The sequence below is a fragment of the Callionymus lyra genome, chromosome 8, assembly GCF_982586985.1.
Source record: "Callionymus lyra chromosome 8, fCalLyr1.hap1.1, whole genome shotgun sequence".
In the NCBI taxonomy this organism is placed as follows: domain Eukaryota; kingdom Metazoa; phylum Chordata; class Actinopteri; order Syngnathiformes; family Callionymidae; genus Callionymus; species Callionymus lyra.
The window spans coordinates 20,435,293-20,462,790 of NC_141825.1; the positions used below are offsets into that span (position 1 = coordinate 20,435,293).

The 27,498-nt window shown below is 36.5% G+C and overlaps 1 protein-coding gene across 1 annotated transcript in view; it reads right to left on the reverse strand.

Moving 5' to 3' along the window:
- Nucleotides 1-27,498, reverse strand: part of tspan9a (tetraspanin 9a) — a 293,357-nt gene that overhangs the window by 167,898 nt on the left and 97,961 nt on the right. Inside the window, exon 4 of the mRNA XM_087796893.1 lies at nucleotides 11,256-11,334. The gene's annotated coding sequence lies outside the window, so the exon portion shown is untranslated. The remainder of the gene's footprint in view (nucleotides 1-11,255; nucleotides 11,335-27,498) is intronic.

Here is a 27,498-nt window from a genome sequence, read left to right on the forward strand (position 1 = left end):
TGACTATGACGCTTTAAAAATGAGCCTATAAAGTTAAGAAACAACTCTACGTGAGACCATCTTGAGTCAGCATTATGGATTTAGACGTATTTTTCATGCACATTATATTGTTTTTTTCCCCCATCATGCTATTTTATTTTCAGTCTTGATCTTAAGGCAGGTCAATGAAAATAATCCCTATATTAATCTGGTTGTGTTGCCAAAAAAAGTTTGGGGAGCTCAGCTCTGAAGCCAATGGTACTTTTCTTAATTTTTTTTAAAACTTGAATAGATGTTGGATTCTATTTGTATCATCAGTATGTGTCTGTTTGTACAAAACTATTTTCATTTAAATATTTACATGAGAAAATACACTTAAGCCCTGCCCACTGAAAACACTTTCTGGAGCTAAAATCTTGTTTACCATTACCACACCATCTGTTATTATTGGTTAATCATGAGGTTTGTCACCGAGTGTCATCAATCCAGGAAGTCTCTACCTCCAGGAGAGTTGTTGTATAAACAAAGCAGGGTGTTATTACAGCTGGCTGGACGTGTGAAGCCATTATTAAGTCATAATGGACTCCACTCTTTTTTCAGATTTCAGACGGAGGAGAACTTTATACTCATGATGAGAAATGTACTCTATCTTGAGGAAGACTTGTGAGTCAGGAGAGTTGCCTTTTAAATTGAATCTGGATTTCGGAAGGTTTTGAAGGATTCATCACTTGTATGGCTGATGTTCACACAAAATAAACATCATAAATCAAACCATACAATCAAAATAACATGTTGATGGTGATAAAATCCTGAAATTTGATTTAAAAATATTTAATAACACTTTGTTTGTCATTTCTGGGAAGTATGGGAACCTGCCGTGTAGTGATGTGTTGATGAGGCTTCATGAAACAGCTGTGTAGTGTGTAACACACTGTATCATGATACAGTATCTATATTTTCTATGACCAATAGATGTTTTAATGTTAAAAATGATACCGGTTGTCATTAAATTAGTAGATAAGAGCCAAAGAATATAAAGCAGAAAGGGTATCATGTATCATGTATCATCAGTATCATGACACAGTGTCTTCACTACACAGCTTCATGAGGCCTCATCACTACTAGCATGCTAACATCACTGTTCAGCTGTTAGTTGTATATGTTTATTTAGCGAAGTGAAAATAACCCCTTGGCAGAGGCATGCCCCGCCAGCTGAGACATTTTCTAAAAGGAAACTGTTTTTTAGACTTTTCTAAATGTGGACTAAACAAGCGGCAGGGAAAGCGAGGATGGCATTCACCAAGCTGTAAATAGGTAAAGGTAAGATATCAGTTACACTGAGTCACACAGCATGTAATCACTTTTCACAGTTACCATGACAACATTTAATTGCATCACATGCTTCAGGAATTGCCGGAAAAACCCCAAAATATTCACTTATTTTTTCAATCTGTTGAACTGGTTACGGCCTGTGTTCGTGTGTGTTTCTTGTCCTTCCGACTGTGTATTTGCATGATCATCTCTGTTGAACTTTCTGTTTTTTCAGCCCGGCTGTGCCTGGAAGGTCTAATGCTGTCACATCGGGGAGACTCACTCGCTCTGTGTGTGTGTGTGTGTGTGTGTGTGTGTGTGTGTGTGTGTGCACGGTAAACAACTCGCTGTCCTTTGCTGCGAGAGGCAGCCGTTCCTTTCACTGCAGACAATGTTAATCTAAATCCATTTATGTGGGTCAGTTAAAGAGGAAAGAGCGGAGATTTTATAGCAGAGCCTCACGAAGGTTGTAAAAAATGGAAGCTGCAGAATTATTTTTTTTATTTGATGGATTTATGTTTCAATGATTCCCGTCTGGGGGTTAATTAACATGGACATGAATCAGCAGCTCCGCTTATGAGGCAGAGGTGGAATTTGACTCGTGAACTCAGTAGGTAGCTTTGCTGACCTCGGGTCAGAATGTGAGTAACAAGTGTGGCCCTTTGCACTCCTGCTCTCACCCGGGGTTAAACCCCTCAATGAAGTAACCCTTGGTCCATCCATCCATCCCATCCATTAACCACGTTACTCTGAAAGGATTCAGATTTAGAGTTTGCCTTTGAAATTGAGGAAATCCAATCATTTATTCTTAGTGATTAGTTTAGTTTGTGGGAATTAAAAAACAAGAATAAAGATAAAAAACATGAAAAACGGTCTAACAATCTGCAATATAAAATATAAGTACATCAAGTAAACATGTGTCAGGATCATGTTAAAAGTGTAGTTAGGGAAAGTTAAAAAATGTATCCCGAGACCCTTTGTGTTTATCATTATTAAAACATCGTAGTAATCATTAACATTTCGAAGATGACTTGTACATGTTCCAGGCTGTTGATGAGTGAACCACTTTTTAATCTTAAAAAAGGATTTAATTTATGTATTTTAAATAAACACTTGTCTACTTTTTTTTCCCCTCAATACTACAACAACGTTTGCTAAGAGAATATATATTAAATCTCGTTGTTCCTCCATTTCGATAATTTAACCTTTGTATTTTCTAATGTGTGTTCGGTCAAATGTTAATTATTATTTATTACTTGTGCCAAATATTAAGTTAACTAATTTGGATATAGAGATATTCGGCCATATGGATTTTGAATTAAGATTGTGTTATTCTATACTACGACTCATTAAAAAAAAATTATGAAGAGGAAACACATTTGTTTTTTAATCATTTGCATTAATCCTTGATAAGTCATACATTATTTATCCCACACTTTTCATATGATTTCACCTAGTGATGGTCGGACAGAGCTTCATGAAGCAGTGTCATTTTTGCAGAGCCCACCAGATGGCGGTATCTGAACTATTTCCCTTTGTTTTTGAACAACTGTTCTCATGAAACACATCGTTTTCAAACTAAAAAAAATCTACAAAGTGATGCCTCCAACCTAAACCAAACCTAAAGCATGTCTTTCCTCTCGTCTATCCTGCATGTTAACGTTTCTTCTGAGAAACTTGCTACTTCATCTCATCAGACATCAGATTGCGCAACAATCATTTAAGTCTTACATACTTGCCGTTGCCTGATTTCACCTCCCACATTGTATAATCCTGAAAAAAAGAGAAAGAGATTGTGCGGCGGTGCGAGGGCCAGCAGAAATCTCAACGAGCCCTCGATGACGTGGAAACGATCTTTATCTTGAGAACATGGCGAAGCGTTTCCTCTGCAGTGACCTTGACACATGCACGCAGCAAGAAAATGCATTTTTAGTCCAGGATTGAGAGATATGCTTACATGCCGGGGGATCTATGAGCCCTGGTAAATTGGATACAGTATTAGATTCGCCTCTTTCCTCTCCACTGCACACACCATTAGTACTATAGGCAAGTGTCACATGGCCAGACCTCACAGCGCTGTGTCAGCACTAAAGAAAGGTTGTCTGCACCTAATTCTATCCGGCTATGTGAAACTAAAAGATGATGGCTTCATCTAATCACAGCCCAGTGATGCTGTAATGGTGTTTCGACAAAACAGTGCCAGGAGGGTCTCACTCCGGATATAAAAACCTTGACATCACCGCCTGAATGCTTCCACCCGAACTACCCCCTGCAATTATATTATCTCGCACGTATTGCTGTGGAGAGCCTCTGACATTGGTTTCAAGCAATAATGGATAAAATAGTACAACATTTAGGCGAGTATGGTTGTGGTGAACACGGAAGTAGACTCTTCTAAAAAGCCTTCAGATCAGTAAGAAGTAATACACGATCAATAATAGAATTTTCTTTTTCTATCTATCTATATTACTATGGCGATACTGTAGGAAAAAGGTCATATTTGTAGTATTGTCCAAGTATATGAATTGGCCAAAATAGGTAAAAGACGTGAAAAGCAGCTGGAGTCGATTGTATCCTCTCGTCCTCAGTCATCGCCTGGATCTGGAAGAATTACATTGTTCCTTTAGTTTCCATCTTAAAAAGATGATCACACTATGAACTATTCAGTAACATATTTTGAGCCTCAGCTCGTTATGAACATCTCATCCAAGGACTTGACCAGTATTGTGCAACTATGAAAGGGGAAAATAATAAAAGGGATATTATTTTTGGTCTGTTACGTTCCATCATTTCAGGCCAGTGGTTCAAATGTAATGTGGCCTCCACCATCAAGTACCTCCACGTCTACCAGAGAACATTAGATCTTTTAGAGTAACATTTTAATTAATCTGTTTATTTATGTTGTGTTTATGTTCTTTTGTGAGTAAATAAGATACTCATATCAGAGTCAATTTAAGTGTAAGATCTACTGTGAGTTGCTACGTCAATTTGTTTAATACAATATTTTTTACACAACTGTACAGAATTAAATATTTCTAGAGTATTTTATTAAAATACATTTAGCATTACAAACCCCCAGAGAATCATATGTGACTTTTTTAAGTGCAAAGCCATGAAAACCTCTTATGCCAAAAACAAGATGTGCATTTGTTTACAAAACAAGAGATAGGCACTCAGGTAACTTTAAAAAATATCTCAGCACTTCAGATTTATGTAAACATGTCATTCTTCAGTTTCTAAAAATAACTCTAAAAACAATTAGAGTAAAACTATTAAGTGCTCCTAAAGGAAATGTCCCAAGATTTTTCCCAAAAAATGTAGTAACTATCACATAAAACGGTAATTACTCATATTTAAAATGTTTGTTTTTTTCTGGTGTAAATGCAATGTTGTAAACTCTCTGACCTGAACACCAAATACAGCACATTTATTAAAAATAAATAGATAAAGCCTCTTGAAGTGTCAGTTCCACATTTTATCAACTGGTAAATTCTAATATATATTATAAAACGCCATCTGGGAACCATGGTCACCCAGACCAAAGTTACATACTGAAAATCACAGACAAAATTGAGCCCATCATCACTTCAGCCATATGTAATCACCGTCTCATTCTTCAGTCTTTTTTTTTTATTAAAATCGCGTGAGTTTAACTTAATTAATTCAAAGACATCTACATTATTATCAGCAGAAAGAGGTAAAACTGTGAGGTACTTCTAAAGGAAATGTGTTTGTCTAAAAATAAACATTTCCGTATCTTTTAAGCAACAATACGCAAGATTTAAAATATTGTCTCTGTTGTAAATGTCATGTCGTGAAATCTCTGAAGCATCAACGCCACATACTGCATGTACATTTGTTGACATTACGACATATTCCAAAAGTTTACATTTTATGTACTTCCGCTTTAACAGTGGTACATTAGTCCAATGGCAGAAGAATACTCCTAAAACATGCTAACAATCAAGCTAGTAGATACAAACCTAATAGCACAGGCCTTTTTTTCCATTGTAAACAAAAGAAAACAGGATCTTATATCTGATGCTTCACAGTGACGACACGCTTCTATGTCTTATGGACAAAGGAGTGTTATGGAGTCGAGGCTTACAGCCTGAGACGCCGCTGACAAACTGCAGAATGGCAGAAAATTAAATCACATAAGCTCCAAATAAAGTTACCTTTCATTTTGAATTCTCTCAGAGGAGATGTCTCTCTCTGCCCTTGAAAACAGGTCCTTCAAGATCCCCGTGGGTTGTGATTGTCATGTCTTGATACCGCAGATGATGTTGTCAAGATATTAAAAAAAATGAAAAGATGCTCGTGACCCCAGTGGTAAAGATAATCTTGTTCACTTCTTTGAAGTCATGATGCAGAGCGACAGACCATGAATACCAATGCGTCATAATTCAGTCTCTGAGATCCACCTACAAGGTGACCGGAACGTCTTCTGAGTCCCAGCAGGCAGATTTCCTTCACTCAACACAGATGTGTGACATCACAGGGCATGTATTGGCAAGGATCTGGTGATACGATACTTATCACAATACAAGTAAACCAATATGAGATATTACTACTGCGGTACTGTAGTATTGTCCTAGTATATGACTTGGCCAAAATACCTGAAAGACTAGAAACCAAAATATGTCCAAACATCGGCTTTGAAACCTGCTGGAGTTGATTGTATCCTCTTGTCCTCAGTCATCACGGGATTTCATTGTTCCTTTAGTTGCGGAGGACGCGATGACTCCCGCATCTAGTGGCTGCGAGTTTAATTGCAACACAAAAATGAACAAAGGCAGTGGATGTTTGCATGTTAATTGTACATTTTAAAGGAAAAAAAACCATAGTATTATTTTTATTTTAAACACACTGTATTGAACCATTAAGAACTATGGTTTTATATATATATATATATATATATATATATATATATATATACCATTAAGAACTATGGTTTTATATATATATATATATATATATATATATATATATATATATACCATTAAGAACTATGGTTTTATATATAAAACCATAGTTCTTAATGGTTCAATACAGTTTGTTTAAAATAAAAACAATACTATGTTTTTTTTCCTTTAAAATGTACAATTAACATGCAAACATCCACTGCCTTTGTTCATTTTTGTGTTGCAATTAAACTATGGTTTTTTATATATATATATATATATATATATATATAAAACCATAGTTCGTAATGGTTCAATACAGTGTGTTTAAAATAAATAATACAGTAAATATAATTATTCTTTTTAATTTTTATATTGAAACAGTGCTGTCAAATATCGATACAGTATCTTGAAAAAAAAAAGATTGCAATATTGTATATTTATACATTTTATTCATAATATTTTTTAGTGGCCGTAGTGTGTAACACTTAAAGATGAGCGGACGTGTCGAGTGTATCGGAGCAGAAAGTGTTCTGTCTTTCAAGGGCAACGTTTGTTCCACTACACCGAGCTGGCACCGTCACTGCCATGAGTAAATATAGTAACATGCTTTTGGGAAAAGTGTGTCCACAACCGTCCTCTCTCTTCTTTCCCTGCTCAGCCTGTTGACTCAGAGCAGGATTTACTGCCGTTTGGAAGCGAAGCGTCATCTTCAGGCTCATCACTCTGACTGAGGGGAAGGTTTCAATAAGCAGCACATTACCGAGTGTCCTGCCATGAACCAGCCTCATATGCTCACTAATGGTGATTACATTAGCTGATAATGAACGAGGGTACGGTCCCAGGTTTTGTCTCATCAATTACGTCTTAGATCCGTCTGACGGAGTCTAAAAATACTTCTTTGATGTGTTGTACCTTGTTTAGTGTGTGCGTCACTACACTGTGTAACTACTTTTAAATCAAGACGAACAAGAATCACTTGTGAACACCGTGTACGTGAACAAAACGACTACAATAAAGGACGGCAGTGGAAATAGAAAATTAGTACACGATGAATATTTGATGTAAACAACAACAAGATATAGAACCAGAGACCAAAAAGATGTTTATGTGTGTTTGGTAGAGAGTATGTGTTCGTTTCTCTTTCTGCCTTTGGGCTGTGTGTGTGAACATTTCTATGTTGGTGTAATGTGTGTGTTTCTGTGTTGGGGAGGTACGTGTGTAGTTCTCTATTTGCCTTTGGGTGGCATTTCTGAGAGAATTTCTGGATTAGTGTGTGTTTACTCCCATGTTGGGCTGGTGTGTGTTTTCCGTCATGGGGTAGAGTGTGTTTCTGTATAAGGACGGTGTGTCTATGAGTTTCTATGTCAGTGTGTGTGTGTGTTTTGTCCACATCTCTCAGTCCACTTCTAGTGTTCAACACTCCAACGACTCGAGAAAGAACCAGACTTCAGCAAGACCCGACCATTACTGTGGATACTAATAACTTGACCACATTAGAGGAGCCGAGAAATCCAGTCCCAGCAGTTCCAATTAAAAAAGCCTTCAAGCCGCTTTGTTTTATTATATTTCTCATTTTACAACGTTACTGGTTCCAGCAGAAAGGCTTAATGTTCCAGTGTGAGGGAGTGTTTGGTGAATCACTTTTTATTGGGAGGAATCATCCGACTTATTGGGAAACGATTGATTAAGAAATGCTTTCCCATCATATACTTGCCGTTTGTATATGCGTTTGCAATTACAAAAACATTACACAAGTGCGAACAAACACAACTGGACGCACACTAAAAAACACATCACAGCATAAACAATTATTTAAAAAACATTTGAAGCTTCAGTGGAGCGTTGTAATTAGAATTATAATTTAAAGTTAATTCAGCAACATGAAAAACACTTTGTAGCAGAGGAGACGACAAAGAAGGCTTTAGGTGATGCAACTACACACACTGTGGACCTCGCACATCTCAGCCATGCACATGTTTGAATGACAAAAGAATCACCTTTTTTTTTTAACGTAGGGTACACATGCCAGGACCGAAGCGGTAAATTGTCTACGATTTAAATTAAATATGTTTGACATCAAGACAAACAGGTTTTATGGAGCAGTGTCTGGAAAGTTTAACTTCACTTTTAAGAGGAGTTCAAAGTAAAGAGACACCGTTAACTTGTTATCTTCAGAATGGAGGACGAGTGACGGTGGAGGAGGGTTGTGTTTGGACGAGTGTTTGTGTGCGTTTTTAACTACCCATTGTACACTGTGCACACTCACTTCATCATGGATGAATTAAAAATCATCTGAAACCACTTTATCAGTCCCGACAACAATAGGAATACAACATTAAATGTTACATTTAGGTGAGATAATAGCTCACAGTTTCCTTACGAGATAAACAGATGAGCCCACATGTAGCTGCGACTGAAGCAGCCACAACTAGAAAATAACCTCCCACATGTTGCATATTCTGGAGTGTTTTCCATTAAACTGTGCATAAACAAACAGTTCAGAAAAACAATATTTTTGCATCATCGTGCTAGCTAGACTAGATTAGAAATAAGATGAGTTATGAAGCTGTTTGAAAAAAAAAGGTTGTGTCCTTCCTAAAGTTTATGAAGCCGATGACGAAGTGTAAAAAGTCACAGTTCTTCAAGTGTCCACTTGACACATTCACAATACAGGTTCAAAAATACAATATATTACGATATTGGAGGAACAGGAATATGTTGAATACCGTTTTCATTTGTTTTGGAACCAAAATATGTTTAAACATCAGCTTTAACAGCTGCTGGAGTCGACTATATCCTCTCGTTCTCAGTCATCAGAATTCAAAGTTTCTTTAAACACTAGCGGCGAGAAGTATAATTGCAGACCTAAAATTAATATGCCATGAATAGTTCAATTAAAATGAAAAGATAAAGTGCTGTCAAAAATCTCAGTTGTTCACTTGAGTTACAGGTTAGCATTTATTAGCCAAAGTACCCTTAAGCTAAGTGGACGCGGTTCCTCGGGCCAATCATAATTCAAGCCGCCAAAACTCTGCTCCGACAATCAAAAGAGTATACTTTTACTTTATGACCGTGGTTTTGGTTCTTTTGTCCATATTTTCTACAGTCCATGGTTAGAAAGACAGACAGAATTTTATTGATCCCTCTGGAGGTCTCCTTCGGGAAATTGTTTTTCCAATTAGCACACAACAGATTCATAAAAATAAAAATAAGAACAAGAACAAAGTTCAAAGGTTAGTGCATGTTGTTAGCACAGCATTGGCTACATTTCTAGTCCAAAAAAAACAACAATAAATGACTTATTAGAACCCTTTAAGATTAAGTGAGTAAAGACTTTTGAAGGGTGACGGTGCCCAAATTAGTCCTCAAACACATGTTGGTATTTTAGACAAAACATCATCAGGGAAACTGATGCGGAAACCAAAAGATGAACCAACATGTTTGTTAGCAGTCTGGTTACAACAGTTTCATCACAGTACATTAGAGGATCGGTTTTATTTTTTTTAAAATGTCAATAAATGAAAATATTGAATTCTAAAATATAGTAAAACCTAAAATTATATGTACATGGGAATTCAAAGATAAATAAACAGTATCAATCTGTACTTCTCAAATAAAAAACATGTGGATTAGAAATGTAAACTGCCAGCCTGCCATATGGCACCTTTTTATTCTGAACTTTCAACGCATGGAATAAAGTTTGTGATTAAATTGAACATAATGAAAGCACATTGGCAGAGGTGTTAATCATGATGAAGTACGGCTCCAAAAGTCATGTTTAGTTTCCATCCAAATAAGCAACTCAATTATCAGCGGGGGTGGGTGTTTATTTATATCGGTGTGTAAAGATGGAGGGATACGAATAACACTAACAAAAGTCTTACACCTTCTGAGATCTTAACTGACAACTTGTGAAACTACAATCTCACCAGCAGCACATTCAATGTAATCATCTTAGTGTTGCTGTATTTGTTATAAATATCACTCTGACTAAAAGTTCCATGATGCTTTGCAACTGCCTTAAATTAAATATAACCTTCAAACAGAAGCTTCTACTCACACCTGGGTGCTAATGGCTACCACAGAAGTTCACCATTACACTTAATAACCTCATAAACCAGGAAGTAAATCCATTTCCTGACAAAGTAGACCAAAAATAAGTTAGGAAACTCAAGTTGTTTAATGCTGTTCCACTTCTCTGGCAATAAAAGCAAATATGTGGGTGTTTGCTTTAACCGACGTCCAAACCTCAAACACATTTTCCACATCGCTGAATGCAACACCTCATCAGGCAGGATGTTGACAACATTTAAAGCATTCTTACCGTTTTTAGAGATGCTTCTTGATACCGGCCAATGTCCACCAGTCTCACACGCGCTCAGGATAAACAGCTACTGACTCCCTCGGTTTACTTTAATCCTCGTCTTTCCCCTCAAGCACGGAACCTGAATGGTGACAGCACTGCAGGCCACAGGCCCACTGGGCAGAAACCCATCCATGTGTGGCACTTCATCCAAGTTTAATACGCGCTCCAGCGGTGTGTTAATGGAGGTTGTGAACCAGAACACATCGGCATCCTTAAACAATCTTTTCCAAGTCGTCCCATTTGTCCTGCTGTGACTCCATCAAGGAACCTTTCACCCCGTCCAGCAGGATAAATACCACGAATACAGATTAGCCTGGTCTGATAACCATAAATGTGAAGCCTCTACAGTCCATATCTGGATATATAGCCATAGAACGGCATAAAAGAAACCGAATTACATGATTGATTGATTCATATTCCTTAATAGTTTCAGTAGTACATACAGTGAACATATTAAAATAATAATAACAATAACAACAATAAATAATATCAAAATAATAGAAAGCAATAATAAGGACAATAATAACCAAAAACGTAAAAACAATGAATAAGAATTTTAAATAATTATAAATAGTACATGAATAACAAATAAGGAAATCTAGAATATAGTAGTGCCTTGAAAAAAACCTACTTTTTTTTGTTAAAACATAACAAAGCATGTGCTTAATCAAAAATGTAATAAAGTTACTTACTGGATCAGTGAACGATGATGGCAGTGAAAAGTCCAACGATACGAGGACAGGGATACGGGGACTGGGTTGTTTTTGGTACCTGTTAGTGAAAAGAAAAGACATGTATTTAAACACTATTTTATAAATAAGGCAAGAAAGGTGCCAGGTGTAATTAAAAAATGTTTATTTTTGTGGTAAAATATACAATATGTATACATATATACAGACTGAAAGTAATCTATAGTCTTATCAGCAGAAAGGGCAAAAAAAGAAAGAAAATTAACTGGGACCCAAGATTGAACCTTGAGGAACACCACAACATTTCAGTAAATGTAGCCATACTAAGATATTTGATGCACTGACACAAACTACAATATTTTAAATGGTTTAAAAAACAAATGAACAGCTCTTGTTCTATCAGTTTCTCATTTTCTTCACTCCAGTAAGGAGTGCTTCATAAACCCACTGCTGTAAAACTGTTTGGTGATCAAGTGGAAACTCACAGGCAAAGTCATTTAGTGAAGATGTTCAAAATTGAATATTAATAATATCTAAATGTTACATAGTTTGGCTTGACGCATGTATTTCAGACTCGATCACTTCATAAACACTGTTTTTAACAACAATATACTGTTGTTAAAAACCAGCAGTAAAACATTAATTTACAACAAAAAACAAACAAGCTTAAACAACACAAGCAATTCATCTAAAAGGACTTTGTTTATTTTATTGTCTCGGCTCAAGCCATTTACGAGAAAAATTAAAAGACATTGCCAACATAACAATCTGCTTTACATTGCAATCTATTTGCTTGTCATTCAACCAACAGCCGCAGGAGGAAAAAAAAAGTCAAGGCTTCTGTCAGAACTATCTCAAATAAACATGACATTTCAAGGATGAGGATGAGGATTTAATGAAGGTGGCAGTGCTTGTGGTAAATACTAATTAAAATATGTTGACATTACATATAAATATTGGACTACACTGAAACTTCAGCAGTAAAAAAATAAAGTCAAAATGTTCCAGGAGCAATTAAGCATTTTTCAGTTCAACTCAGTACATGATTATTTGTCATATTCAGGTTTATTTACAATGTTTATGTAAGGTTTCTTCACCCAAATTTCACACCAAATATTATTTAAAGCTTGGCAGACAATACATGGACATGATCCAGAAGACAGTATTTCGATGATTCCTGACAGACTTGGCGAGCTCTGGAGGACACTAGCATGGCTCGGATCCAAATCACGATTTCCTATCATTTACCATCGCGAATAAAGTGTCTCCAACTTTCAAAGGACAAGTCGCGCAGGTTCTATTAATACACGCGAGTCTTCACCGTCTAGTGAGCAATGTGGCCTTTAGTGTCACAACATAGAGTTATAGCTGAATGAAAAATGAATGTATTTTTAGAAACTCATTAGACTCGCTTATTCTTAATTAAATACTGAGCAGACTGAGCAAAGATTTTTAAATAGTCATACCGTTTTCTGCCTTAATGAACCTTAATATGATTGTTTGTTGCAAATGTGTGTCATATTGTTGTTTATTTGCTACTATTTGTTTTGACCAACATAATATAATCCTTGTGGCCTTGAAGATTTGACTCTTTCAAACCAACGACGATAATAAAAATGGACAAATTTCAATTAACTAACAGGTGTAAAGTTCTTCAGACAGATTTAGAGTTGACTTTTTTCTATCATATTTTTTTTCAGGTGTGTCAGTGTTGTGTATTTACATTTAATTCTGATATACAGTATGTATACTTTGAGTTTTTAGTAGCTATATATCGTAATATTTGTATTTTTTATTGAGAGAGAATTCGGTTTTAATACACAAAAAAGGTAAGAATGAAATTTCCAAGAAAAAGCGTTTAAGTATTGACTTAATTTGCAATTAAATTAAATTCTGACCGCTAGTTGGCAGTAGTCATTACATCCTCCACATTCAAATAAACTTTGCATTCTGATGACTGAGGACAAGAGGATACAGTCGACTTCAGCAATCTATTTGAGGAAAAGGTTTGATGTGCTTGAAGTAAATACAAAAAAAATATTGAGAAAATATTAAGAATTTTGACATTTCATATAAATGTAAGACCAGACATAAACTGAGAAGATTACAAAAGTAAAATCAACAAAATCTGAAATTTCTAGGAACAATTCAGCAATTGTCAAAAGTGAATTACTTTTTATTTAGGTTGTTAGAGCCTACATTTGTAGTGTAGGATCAAAATTCAATGTCAAGAAAATTTGAAGTCAGCAATATGAGAAAAAAAAAAAATACTGTATCGATCTCTGCGCAGCAAATGAGATTAAGGCTGACCTTTGACGATGCCAAGAGCAATTTAACGTTCACTGTCTTATCCAAGGACACTTTGACAGTCAGTGCTCGAAAAGTGTTGACCTCTTGCCGACCTCCATTGCTTTAACATTCATAGCTTTATGTCAACAAAAGAAACAATCATTCTCATGGATTCATGGATGCCCATGTGACACTAAGACGCTGAATTATACATGTGGCCAGGCAGTATTCACATTTATAAAGTCTAAAAAAGTAAAGTTTACCACAACCCGATTTTAAATCTTTCTACTTGCCAAGTACCTCACGAAGGGATTACAAAAATAAATTAATTACTCCTAAAAAACTGCTCGTACTCTACGTCCAATCTAATCTCCAGGTTCCCCATTCTGCACAAAAATGAAACAATGGTTTCTTTACTAGAAAGCAATCCGATATTTTTGTTTTAAAAGTGTGGGAGGCAAAAACTTTTTTTTTTTTTTTAAATATTGCAAACGTCGGTTCCATTAATATTAAAGACAAGTTGGTCTATGGCGTGAAAATGTTTAGTGAAGCAGATATGAAACTCCAGGAGCCTCCAGGAAATAGAACAACAAATAAAACATAAGGATAAGCTAAAAATCACTTAATTATTTAAAAAAAAAAGGAATTAAACGTGAAAATAATGAGATGTTTTAAGTGAAAATGTCAGCGCGATGGTGACGATGTGAGAAGTAGACACAAAAATCAGTAAAAAAATATCTTGCAAGTTGTTTTTTTTAATTAAAGGTTTATGTTTCATATTTCTTTCATTAAAATGTTGCATTGTTTTAATAAAGCGAGCCAGAATGACAGACAGCATTTTAAACACTGCATTTCAAAGTTGTCTACAAGTGTACAAATTCTTTTTTCCATTAATGAATAATTCAATGGCATAATAATAGTGTACTTGAATGAAAAGTACATCAAAACGTATCTTCGGTCATTCAATATGCAAGCAAGTCATCAGTAAAAATGTCACTTTATATATATTTGGTTGCAGAGAAGCATCTCACAGAAGACAAAAGGTTGTAAACACAGATAAAAGTCAGGGATACAGATTGGCTGAAAGATGTTTCGGTTTCAACAGACTAACCTGTTTTTATCACTGAAGGTAAAGAGTTAAGGCGTGTGACGATTCTAAGCACTGCAATATAAAGTCTATTAAAATACTAATTAAATATATCTTTATGGAAATTACTTTTGTGTTGTATTGTCATTGGAATCTTTGAAGTCCACTTCCTCCAACAAAGTACAATCTTTGAGTCTCCCGGGACGGACACACGCGACGGTCCGGACTAGAATCGTAAAACAATGCAGAACCATCTAATCAAAGCTGAAAAAGAAAAAGAGTGTTTATTTGAAAGGCAACAAAATGAGTAATGAACCCCCCTAGAGAAGCCCCCTGCTGGTTATGAAGCTATCAAACGACGACCACATGTCCAACAATAACAACAACATAATTAAACTTGTTTATTATTTCCCCCACTCAAAAGAACCTTTTTTTCATTTTTTTCAGCAAATGATATCTTATCTGAACAGGATTTGTTCATTACATACCTTTTTCTTAATATTTTTAAGGCTTTTAAGTCAGACGTATTATGTAAAAAGAACCCGAAAACCTCATTCATTCAAATGAGAAAGTAATTTATTTTGTTCCAGGTCTTACCACATTTTCCTCTTTGAAGCACGAGCCAGCGATTTACCTTTAAATGTTCTTTAAGACGAAGGAAACTAAGTTGTTTTCCCAGAGCTCGAAGCTACAAAGCATCAAAAGCCATGACCTTTTAAAAAGAACGCCTAAATTGACGTTTTCTGACCTCAATACATTCTTTGATATTTTCCTCTTGTAACCGATGTAGAGGAATTCTACAGCGACATCTTTGTCCGGTTTCTGTGGATCGATGGCGTTTTCATTTACACCATGAAAAGAAATTCAAATCTAAACTTCATCCTCTCGTGTCAGCCGCCTTTTTAGAGGCGAGCATTTTCGTAGATTGACTTTTTCCCCCTGGCAGATGGTCCGCGGAGAAATCCTCCAGGCCCTGTTGTGGATTCATCCCTCACAGCGACTGCGGTGGAAATGAATGAGCAAACAGAGAAAAAGGAACAAACAGCAAACAAGTGTGCAGAATGCAAAATGAGTGAGCGCGCCAGAGAAAGCTATTTTTCATATATTTGGCACGAAGCATGCTTGTGAGGGGGAAATGAAATCACAGTCAAAACTGTGTGGCAAATAAAACGCTTCAAAGCCTAATATTTCCACTTTCAACGCGAGAGCAAACACACGCGTGTGGACATAAAAATGAAATTGATGTTTGAGTTTGAGGTTTAATCTACGACCCATTTCAAATAAATGTTTGTTTATCAACATCTGTGTCAAATGGTGTTTTCGGATGGTAATCTCAGATGTCATGGCGGCTCCCACATAAACCTTGAAGATCAACTGTTGATTTAAGTGTGTCTTAAATATATGTTGGACTCTATTGTATCATCAGTATGTGTCTGTTTGTACAAAACTCTCTTTTCATTGAAATATTTACATTACATTTCACTAATTTTACCCTTAAAACACTTTTTCCACAGTTTCTGGAGATTAAATATCCTTTACCATAACCACGCCCACTTTGCTGTGATTGGTCAAGCATCAAGGTTTATCATTGCACGTCATCAATCCCGGAAGTCTCCACTTCCAAGCGTGGCGTGATTACAGCTAAATGAAGCCATTATTAGGTCATATTGGATCCCAATCTCGTAACTTTATAGAGTAATAACTTCAAAACACAGATGTCCGATGTCAGGAAATGTCTTTAGCAAGAGTATTATACTGCTGTATACAGGTAGGGTTGGATATCGAACTTCGGTACTTTTGTAGCTCTGACAGAAATGCTTCGCTAGCAAAGACTATCGTAACATGTTTTGTCTTGTAGTACTTGTGTGATCAAAACTTGACAATTGGTGTATTTTTCTGAACAAAAATAAGTGACAAAGACAAGACAAGACAAGACAAAGTGAGATTTGTCATTTGTAATTTGTCACTTGTTAGAAAGTGTCCTTTTGCACTGAAAATGATTTAATTTGGGGGGGGTTTTCTTAGCTTAAAGTGAAAATTTACCAACACTGAAAAATCAAACTTAATATTTGTACTATATGTAGTCTAATTTTCTTTTTGTTAGAATTGATCTCATAAAATTTATTAAAAGGCATTGTTCTGGAACCGGTATTGAAATCTGTACAGGTATTGAAAATGTTTATTTGATAACCAGCTCTATATACAGGTCTGACATGTACATGGAGTACTATTTGGTTTTAAGTTTGAAAAAAAAGGTTGACGTCAACAAACCTTAATCCTATAATGAATGAAGACAGAATGCAGAAGTCGGTCGTTTAACGTTAACTGTAATATACATATTTCCAAAAATGAGGTTATGTCTGTTGGGTGTGTATATCACTGATTTAATGCATTAAAATAACCATGTAGACTACTGACCTCTGGACGAAGCTTCTCGAGGGAGAGCGACTCGATCCGGTCACTGGAAAAAGGGGGCATAGGGGGGCAAGAGACCCCAATGAAAATTGAAATATGTCCAATTGTGAGGAAGTTTAAACCAAATGTTTTAATTACTAAGTTAATAAGTACATGATAGCTGTAAAGGGGAACATAGGGGGGCAGAAGACCCCCATGAATTTCCAAATTAATGTTTTAACATTTTGGTTAAATGTATAGCATATTTAGTACATAAGGATGATTTTCTTTTAGTAATTGTGAGATCTATAATCTACCTGAAGTTACTCTCTTCTCACCTCCCCTTAGCGCTTCAGCGTTTTTTAGGTTATTTGGTTTTCGGATGTATTTTTTAACAGTAAAAAGTTCAATATAAAATACTTTAGTCTTGCTAGTCTTGCTTATCACTGTCATGTCTCTGGTTTAATTAATGAAAAACATCAAAATCAACTATTTTATGGAGATTATATTTTTCAACTCCAGCAAGTTATTGTTTATATCGGGTTTGTCCTTTTTTGGGGATTTTTTTTGTTGTGATGTCAATCTGGGGAAACTCTTGGTCCTAAAACAGGACAAGGTTTTATTTCATCGTATTCTGTTGTTTAGTAGTGTTTTTCCTCTCGGCATCGTCAGACGATGCACCCGGGATTCACTTCATAAGCAAGGTTTAGCAGACTGACATTTGGACGGACTAGTCATGACATAGAAGCGAAGAACTGCTCACCCAGAACGTTGCGTCTGGCTTTGCCTGTTGCCTCTGAAACCCCCAATGAGGGAAGAAGTGTGTGATTTAAGCTGCAGAGCGGAGACTGAGGTTGCTGAGACGACTGGCGGACCACCTGCTGACAGCTCTGAGAGAGGAGCAAGTATAAGCGTTCTCTGTTTATCGGAGCAGGTGGGTGGTCGCGATGAAGTCGACCCTGGATGCAGATAGCTTATTTAACAGAGCCGCACAGGGGAGAAGAAGCTCACAGTCTGATCAGAGAAATGGTGAGAATGAACTGTGGCTGACGAAATGTATCAAAGACTTTAAGTGCGGTCATTTCCAGACAAGCTACTTTTCCTTGAACCCTGCTGTTAATACATCGACACGGATAATATATGGATCTATTAACAGCCTGCAGGAGGCGCTCTGGCGGGAGCCGAAAAATGGAAGAGGATAGTTTGAGTTCTTGTTGAACAGTCAATGTGTACCATGATGGAAAACACACAGATAAATGCATAAGATGCCGCTTGAACGTTCAAGGTGATCTGGCTGTTAAGAAGGGAATAAAAATGCTGACGTGAGCTTTGTATCTACTAGAGGTGGTTGTCACAGAGAACACACACTTTCTGAAATAATCTCAGGGTTTTCGTTGAATTTTTATTTTGGCAAGAAATGAGTAAAATGGCCACACTTTTATTATTACTCATTATTAGACAAAATGTGAAAGCGTTGTCCTGATTTACATAAAACCTTTTCGTGATGTCAGACACTGTAATGTGTTGAGCTTCATTTTCTTCCCAATCAATTTAACATACATTGATGTGTCCAGGTTCACCCAGGTTCAGCACTTTAATGTTCCCACTTACGAGGTACTGGACTGGTGAACAGAACTCTATATTTAAGTGGCTACATAATGAAATGTAAGTAAGTAAGTAAGTAAGTAATTAATATTTATTTATATAGCGCTTTTCGAGACCAGGGTCACAAAGCGCTTAAACAATCAAAACAATACTCAAAAAAGTACATACTTTAAAGATCAAGATAATACTGAGAACAACACAGGAGTTCGAGAAATTCAAGGAAAAGCCTGAACAAATAGAAACGTCTTAAGATGTTTCTTAAAGGAGTCAGTAGATCCATCAAGCGCAATGTGGCCTATATTTAATTTTACAAATAAAACTAACTTACTCACTTACTTAAACTTAACACGTTCATCTATCTGTCAAACTAAGGGTCCAAGTTAACATGAAACATATCACTGACTTGGTTTTGTTAATGTTGACATACTTTTTATGGGTATTTATATTTCATATATATCTTGATATAGTGCGGATTACATTTCTTGGAATACATCAAATTTCGCAGATATTGTGATATTATAATATGGTTGCATAAGTTTGTTGTAGTACTAAATCATGAGTTACCAGTATCATCCAACTTCTAGTATCTACGAGTTAATGAAGAAATGTAGGAGACATCAGTGTAAGGAAGTGACTCAAGGCAGAAAGATGGCAATAAAAACGGCAATAAGCATAGATTCGATCGTTCTTAAGAACGCAAGGAGGTCCAGGAAAGGGTTCGGTTAGGGCACAGAGCCAAGAGAGGCTTTTTTTCTCAAGTGCCTTCTTAGGAGATCCAACAACTTGGTAAGAAGCTCTTAGTGGGGGCTGTCCACTTTGCATTTGGTTGATAAAAATGCTCTTAAAGGAGGTTCATCTTGAGCTTACATTTACTTCTTAAGGAAAGATCTCCTTGAGCTCAGAGCAAACCTGGTTAATGGCTTTTCTTTTAGATCTATTATTGGTTTATCTAGCTGTATAACTGCAGTTTTACTGCTATGTTACAGGGGCTTAAGATCTAACATACATGGAAATGATATCTATACAGTAGCACTCACCACTTCTAAAGGACTTCCTGATTTACTTCCACACGAGTCAACGGTTACACAACACAACAACTCTTTAAGAATCTGTCATTTCTTAGGTAACAAAAGTAGAAAACAGTTTTTTCTCTTGCATTGATGAGTTCCCATGATGAGTGTTAGAAAGAATGTTTGGAGCATAACCTTCAGTTAGTTGAAAAATGTTTCACACTTTTAAGTGAAACTCATTTTCTTTTGCCGTTTTTTCTTCACTTCTGTTAAGTTTTCCTCTCGACAGAGGCTGTGCGTCGCTGGAGTAGCGTTTTTTTCAACCTTCTAAAAGAGCTTCGTAACACAGAACAAGCTGCTAGATTATCAAGATCTACTGAAAAGGTAACGACCAGGTTCTGCTTACGATGCCGTTCTCTGATTTCTACTATTGGACTGATCGATGACTTTGTCAACTCCATTTGTTCCTTGTGTCCCCAATTTTATCTTTTTTTTTGTTTAACCAGTGGGTGTCCCTTCTGAATTTTCTAGCCCTGGTGGATCCTGGAGTGTTTTTTATTACTATTTATTACATTTTTGGACTGAATATTGTGTGACTGATTTCGCTTCTAGGTCCTCAATTTAAAAAAGCAGCATGAAGACAATGTTTAATATGATAAAATATTGAAGACATTGTGTTCAAAACACCTGGAGGTCGCAGATAAAAGCAGCAAAAACTAAAGTCCAAAGGGTAAAGATACTGTAAATATGTTATATTTGCAATGGTGATAAATAAAATATCATTTTAAATCTCTTATGAAGTTGAAAAATCCAGATGAGTCTTTGTTTTTTTAACATTAAAATAATATTATCTTGAAGAAATTGCGACAAAAATACTTAAAAAGGGAAACACAGAGTAATACAGGAGTTAACAGAACATGAGTTTAATGGATCAGTAAGTCAATACTTAATATTGATTCAATAATGCAAAAGATAATCATGTGTTTATCACTTACTCTCGATATGCCTAAGGTGTTGAGTCAGCAAAAAAGGGGGCAAGAGGTGAGGGTCACTCATGAGATAATCTTTGTTATAAGCTTCAACTAACAGTCCTCAGTGCTGCTCTTTTTTGCGACATCTTCCCCCTCAAAAAAGTGGTTTAACTGACATCGGAAATAAACTTTGCAAATCTGTCAATTCATGTGAAAATCCTGTCAGCAGATACCGACTAAGCCAAAGGCAGTTTCTTTCACTATCAATTATTCATAAATTGAAAAAAAAAAAAGGAACAACGTCTGAGATTCACTAAGATACCTTTTGTCTTCGACACTGGATTTTTTTGAGAACAGGAAGGGAAATTTAAAAAGGAGCAACGTGTGTCTTTGGAGAGCAACTCGGAACCATGAAGAGGTTTTGCCAGAGCTGGAAAGAAATGCTTGACAGGGATTAACGCTGTCAGAGCAGACGAGTTGAGTGGCAGACTCGAGCTGCACAAAGCAGGAAGCCCTGCGAGCTGCGAGTCTGAACACATGTCGAAAAAAGAAGACGAGAAGTGCACCATGTGCGAGCCAAAGAGCTTAGCTCTTATCGAATATGTTTCCCCTTCAAGCGCCTCATCTCAAATCGTCACTACAACTTTCCTCGGTTATTTCAGCGCCGTCTGTGTTTCCAGAATGTTTCACGAAACAAACCGGACATCGTCTGACCTTCAATTCTCTCCAACAGCCAAGAGATGAGTAAATCCTTCCTCTCTGATGTGTCCCAGCGAAACTTCCTCGCTTTCTTCCTCCGTCTCAAAACTTTGAAGGTCAGATTCAGCAAGTTCAGGGAAAGTATCCGGACCTCTCAGGCATCCCATCAGTTGGTAGAAGCTTCAGTCCCAATAAAGAGCTGGAGCAAGAAATTCTCCAGTTCAAACATCTGAAGTTGACTGAAAGTTGACATTTTATAATCGAAGAGCTTAAAAAAAGACATAATAAAATGCCTGACCTTAGCTAAACCTCTTGAAAAGTACATCAGAAGCTGAAGTACAGGTGAAAATACGACGCTATCAATTTTTTAAAACACTTTTATAGGTTGTTGACCGAGTCTTCTTTTTGCTACCGCAAGTGAAAGTAATGTATTAACTTCTGAAATATTATGACTTGTGGAAATAGCGAGGGATTTCTCTCTATAATGCAACAACTTTGAAATCTAAGCAAATGTTTACGGCTTATCTTCAAAATATATCTCATTTGACTTTAAGTTTCATTATGATAAATCCAAAAAAGGTTTTTATTAATAGACATAGAGATTAAGATAAATAAAAAAATGACACCCAAATTACTTACGTATATATTAAAAAGATTAAAAAATTATTGAAAAATATTTGAGTAAAGAAATATATGTTTTCTTGCCCTGTTGTCATTTTTGTCAATCAATCTGTTAACATTACATATTCTCTGGAGTTATCAGGTAAATGTATCACTTTTTTCATCCAACCAGAACATTGTATCTGGCAACACAACTTTCTTCAGTCTATAAATACATATTCAGGGGGGAGGAGACATGTAGGCTTGTTGACAATATTGTAATACTCTCACCAAAATCATTGTCCGTATCAAACTGAGGAAGTTAAATAGTTGATTTTCCTGTTGTCTTGTTCCCGCTCTCGGGAAGACGAGCCAAGGAGAGCAGAATAGTTTTCAGACAAGGACCAAGGATGATACATGACAGCGATCACAAAGCCACCCAATAACCGAACAAAAGATGATGGTGACAGGAGCAGTAGTTGTTATTGCACCGTTTTTTTGTTTTGTTTTTACCGTGAAAGGAGAAACAGCACTTCTTGAAGAGGCGAAGCTGTAGGTACACAACATTATTAGCTTTCGCTGTAGTTCGACGGGTCAGCGAGGGGCGCAGCTATGATTTCTCCAAGTAAGCAGACTAAAAAAAACATATTCTACTTATTTTCGGCCAAACTTTTTGAATAGTGAAAGAAAGAGACTCAATCTGGAGATGAAAAGAGATGAAAAAAATGGATCTGAAATTGATGCTGTTTGTAAGTGAGATAAGGTCCATGTTAAAAGTAAAGCCTATAGTGAGACTATTACCAAAAAAAACTATTTTCGTTAATCAAGTCTGTAGCTGTTTCTGAATCTCTATTTACCAAAATGTATATGTATATGTATATATATATACATATACATATACAGTATATATGCAGTACTGTGCAAACGTTTTAGGCAGGTGTGAAAAATGTTTGTAAACTAAGAATGCTTTGAAAAATATAAATAATAATTGTTTATTTTTATCAATTTACAAAATGCAAAGTCAGCGAACACAAGAGAAATCTAAATCAAATCAATATTTGTTGTTACCACCCTTTGCCTTCAAACCAGCATCATTTGTTAAAGGTATATTTGCACAAAATCAGGGGTTTTGTAGGATTCCAGTGAGGTGTATGATCAACCAATAATACCAAACAGGTGCTAATGAACATCAGTTTCACAAGTAGGTTGAAATTTAGGGGCTTAAAATCTGCTAAACTAGGCTTAAAACTGGGTGAGGAACAGCCAAACTCTGCTACCAAGCTGAGGTTATGGAACAGTTTCATGTCACATGTCAAGACTGAAGGTAGTTCTACTGCATCAGAAAGGTTTCTCCCAGCCAAAGATTTCAAAGCAGACTGGGATTTCAAGACGTTCAAGCTCTTTTGAAGAAGCACAAAGAAACAGGCAACGTAGAGGTGGTCAGCCAAGGAAACTGCAGCAGATGAAAGATGGATCAAGCTTTTTTCCCCATAGAAATCAGAAGATGTTCAGCCGTGCCATCACCTCATAACTGGCAGAAACCAGTGGGACCCTGGTACACCCATCTACTGTCCAGAGAAGTCTGGCCAGAAGTGGTCTTCATGAAGAGTCGCAGCCAAAAAGCCATTCCTCCGACATGGAAACAAGGCCAAGCTACTCAACTATGCACGAAATATTTGGCTGTAGCAGAAAGCAGTTTGTTCGCCGAAAGGCTGGAGAGCGGTAGTTTTGGGGCTGCATTTCTGCAACTGGAGTTGTAGATTTGTTCAGGATTATTGGTATCTTCAATGCTGAGAAATACAGGCAGATACTTATCCATCATCAATACCATCAGGGAGGCGTATGATTGGCCAAAGTTCATTCTGCAGCAGGACAACGACCCAAAGCATACAGCCAATGTCATCAAGAAATATCTTCAGCGTAAAAAAGTAGTCCTGGAAGTGATGGTATGGCCCCCACAGAGTCCTGATCTCAACATCATCAAGTCTGTCTGAGATTACATGAAGAGACAGAAAGATTTGAGAAATATCTCCAGAAGATCTGTGGTTAGTTCTCCAAGATATTTGGAACAACCTACCAGCCGAGTTCCTCCAAAAACTGTGTCCAAGCGTACCTAGAAGAATGGATGCTGTTTTGAAGGCAAAGGGTGGTCACACCTAATATTGATTTGATTGACATTTATCTTCTGTTTATTCACTCCATTTTGTTAATTGAGGAATATAAACTATTAACACTTCTGTTTTTGAAAGCATTCTTAGTTTACAGCACTTTTTACACCTACCTTAAACTTTTGCACAGTAATGTACACACACACACACACACATGTATATATATATATATATATATACATATGTGTGTGTTTGTATGTATATATTGAGTTGAGAAAAACCCTTATTTGCAGAATCTGTGCTTGAGCTTAACTGAGTATGAACATTGGCCGTTCTCAAACATAAAATTCAAGAGTTGCTGCAGTAAGGGAATATAATATTCACATTTAACACAATACATCTCTATTTAATGTATGCTAGTTTGTAGTCAAATATTTACTCGCAAATTTGATACTACATTTCTTTCCAACTGCGCCCGCATCAAACTTTTACAAATAGTCTCGTGCTGAATACAGATGTCGAAGCAAACCCGAGAGCCCTCAAAAAAAAAGGGTTTGTTTTATCTTTTACTACGATATAAAATGGATGAGAACCTTCGTAAAAATTCCCAATATTAGATCTTAAGGAAATATGCGGACACACGACAGCTAAAATACCCCAGAACATATCTTATGGGAAATCATTTTCCTTTTAGATGTGGGATCATATGGCGTGATATAAAAACCCTTAACCTTTATCAACATTATAGCCTTTAAAACAGAATGGATCTGTCTTCATTCTAATGGGGCCCCACTGAGTGATCACTGAATGTGCAGCCAATGGGCCTGTCTTAATGAAAAGCTATTAGCAGCATTCTTCATTTGAAAAGCAGAGGCCAAATCAATTTAGACCATTTTATTCCATTGCCCGAGGCTTTGTACTTAATCCACTGCCAAAGCCGCTGCGCCCAGTGGTGGCGGCTGATTATTTTAGCCGCTCATACTCCTGTATTCAGGGACATTTAGGAGGCGAATGATCGTCATCAGAATGTGGGGAACATTACAGAGCAAGTCCCAAAGAAACAGAATGTAATCCATCAGCCACAGAAATGGCTCAATGGGTTGATGTTCTATTTTTTAAATGGTTCATGCTAGGCGCTGGAAATTGAATAAAAGTGAAACGTAATACTTTCTCCTCCGATAAATATTCTGCCTCTTTTTTTTTTAATGCATCTATGAGGGAAAAATATCTGCAGACAGTCGACAAAAGATTGGTGCAATTTTCCGAAATAAGTGCCTAAAGTAGCTCTGAATGAGGAGAGAAAAATGGTTTCTTTTCCCCAATTATAAAACAAATATTTGTTCAGCGAGATATTCAATCGTTTTTAGGGGGATAAAGATATTAGGGTGAAACAAAAACTTCAATGATTCAAAAAAATTGACAAGAAAAACATTTCTGCCTCGAGGTATTGATACATTTATTTTAAAAACAATGTGGTCAAAATTGGCTTATTTAAGGTAGGGTAGGAAGTTCCTGTGAAAAAAAAGTTCACTATATGCTTGAAACCCCCTTAATATTACATATGTAAAGGCCAGACTTAAAAATATTTAAAATATTTAAGTTAAAGGGAACGTGACTCTTTAAAGTATCCGTTGTTTATGCTAATAGATGTTTTAAAGCTATTGAGATATATATATATTTTTTTGGTTGGTTTCTAACAGTGATGTGAATTAAAACGGTTTGTTAAATGAAACCGGTTGGCCTTTTCTGGATTTGTAATTGCTCTTTTATTATTAGAAAAAAGTGCTATAAGATTACTCAATTCATCAATTAAATACTCAATAACTAAAATATTCAACAGATGAAGCCTTAGAAGATATAGTCACAAAAATAATAGTCTTAGTTTACGACAAAACAATGTCATTTTCCAAGTTACTTGACATACTTGCAAAGTTTTCAAATAAAAAGGACTTTCAACACTGAGCAAAAACAACAACTGGTAAAGCACTTTATTAAGATCGCAGACCCCTGCCAAGCATAACCAAAACCAGATCTCAAATTAGAAATTAAAAATACATACTAAATCTAAAAAGATTTAGTAAATCAAAACGTAAATCAAAATGTCTTTTTTTTTAACTGAAAATATATATATATATATATATATATATATTCTGTATAAAATATCCAAAGACCCAAAAGTCTTGTTTGTACAGAGATAAAAGTTGAACGCCTACAATCACATGACCTCCTTGGCAGAGGTAAAACCCACACGCACAACCCATCATAATATTGTTCTTATTGTTTATATTATATACTGATTTTGTTGCACTTACTTAGACCTGAAACACAGTTGCAGTTTATTTTTATCATAAATATTGAACATGTTGTTTTGTTTATTGTTACATTTTGTAACAGATATTTATATTTTTACGTTTGGGTCTTTTTTTTATCCTTGTGGTATCACAAATTGTGGTGATGAATATTTTACGGTGTATAGGATTTACAGTGCAGGCCAATAGTATATCCAGTTACGTATTGAAAGACTATACCACTATTTAAGTAGTATCACTGAAGGCATACAACACAAGCTTTAGCGTATTCATGAACGTTATATTGTACGTATATGTAGGTGACACGACTGATATATCGCTTATGTTTAAAGCTCTTGTGGGATGCTAAACAAGACTAATTGGGGCGTATCTGTTTTACACATGCATTAGATTGATAGTCAGTTTCACTGATTAGCGACCGCAAAGCAGATAAAACCAGCTGCGTACCTGAAGCCGTAAAAGCTCCTGGTGTATAAATATAGAAACCAGCTGGTGGTGGTCGGGGGGCCCTCAACAACGATCCGGTGCTGCCAAGTCAATTGATAACTCCAATACACTAACTGGTCTCACTTAAGAGAGTAATAAAGAAAAGCACCTCTGCTGAAACGATAACCTCACACTGGGACAAAATGAGTTCTGCACGTGCCGCCCGAGTGTTTCATTACATTAAATCCAGAGCAATCAATATAAACATGCAGCTGCGGGTGTCCCTGCAGGTTCCCTCGGCGCTGCAAACCCGGACTCGGTTTAGCACCCGGACGTGATTCTCATTACGATGTCTGGGACCACACCGGCCTTAAGTCAGGTTAGACGCATAAATCCAAATTGAGTCAGACTCGGGACAGACAGTCTCCACTTTCCATCACAGTACCAAGAAGTCTGACAATGCGGCGACACACTCAGTGGTCAACAAGTATGTCACACTGTCCACTGGGCCTAAACAGGAAAAAAAAAAAAAAGGAACTTGTTTTATAGTCGTGATGCAGACGTCAAGGACACTGTGGTTTTGATTTACGGCAGCCCCGTGGCCAGATGGTGATATATCGCTCCGATGTTGCATTTTATGTTGTGATGAATATTTTCTGAAGACACCGGCGGGCGTGCGGCGTGCCAGGTGCTCAGGCTCGAAGGCTGCCCGGGGAAGCCAACCCCTTTTACTAACAGAAATATGGAG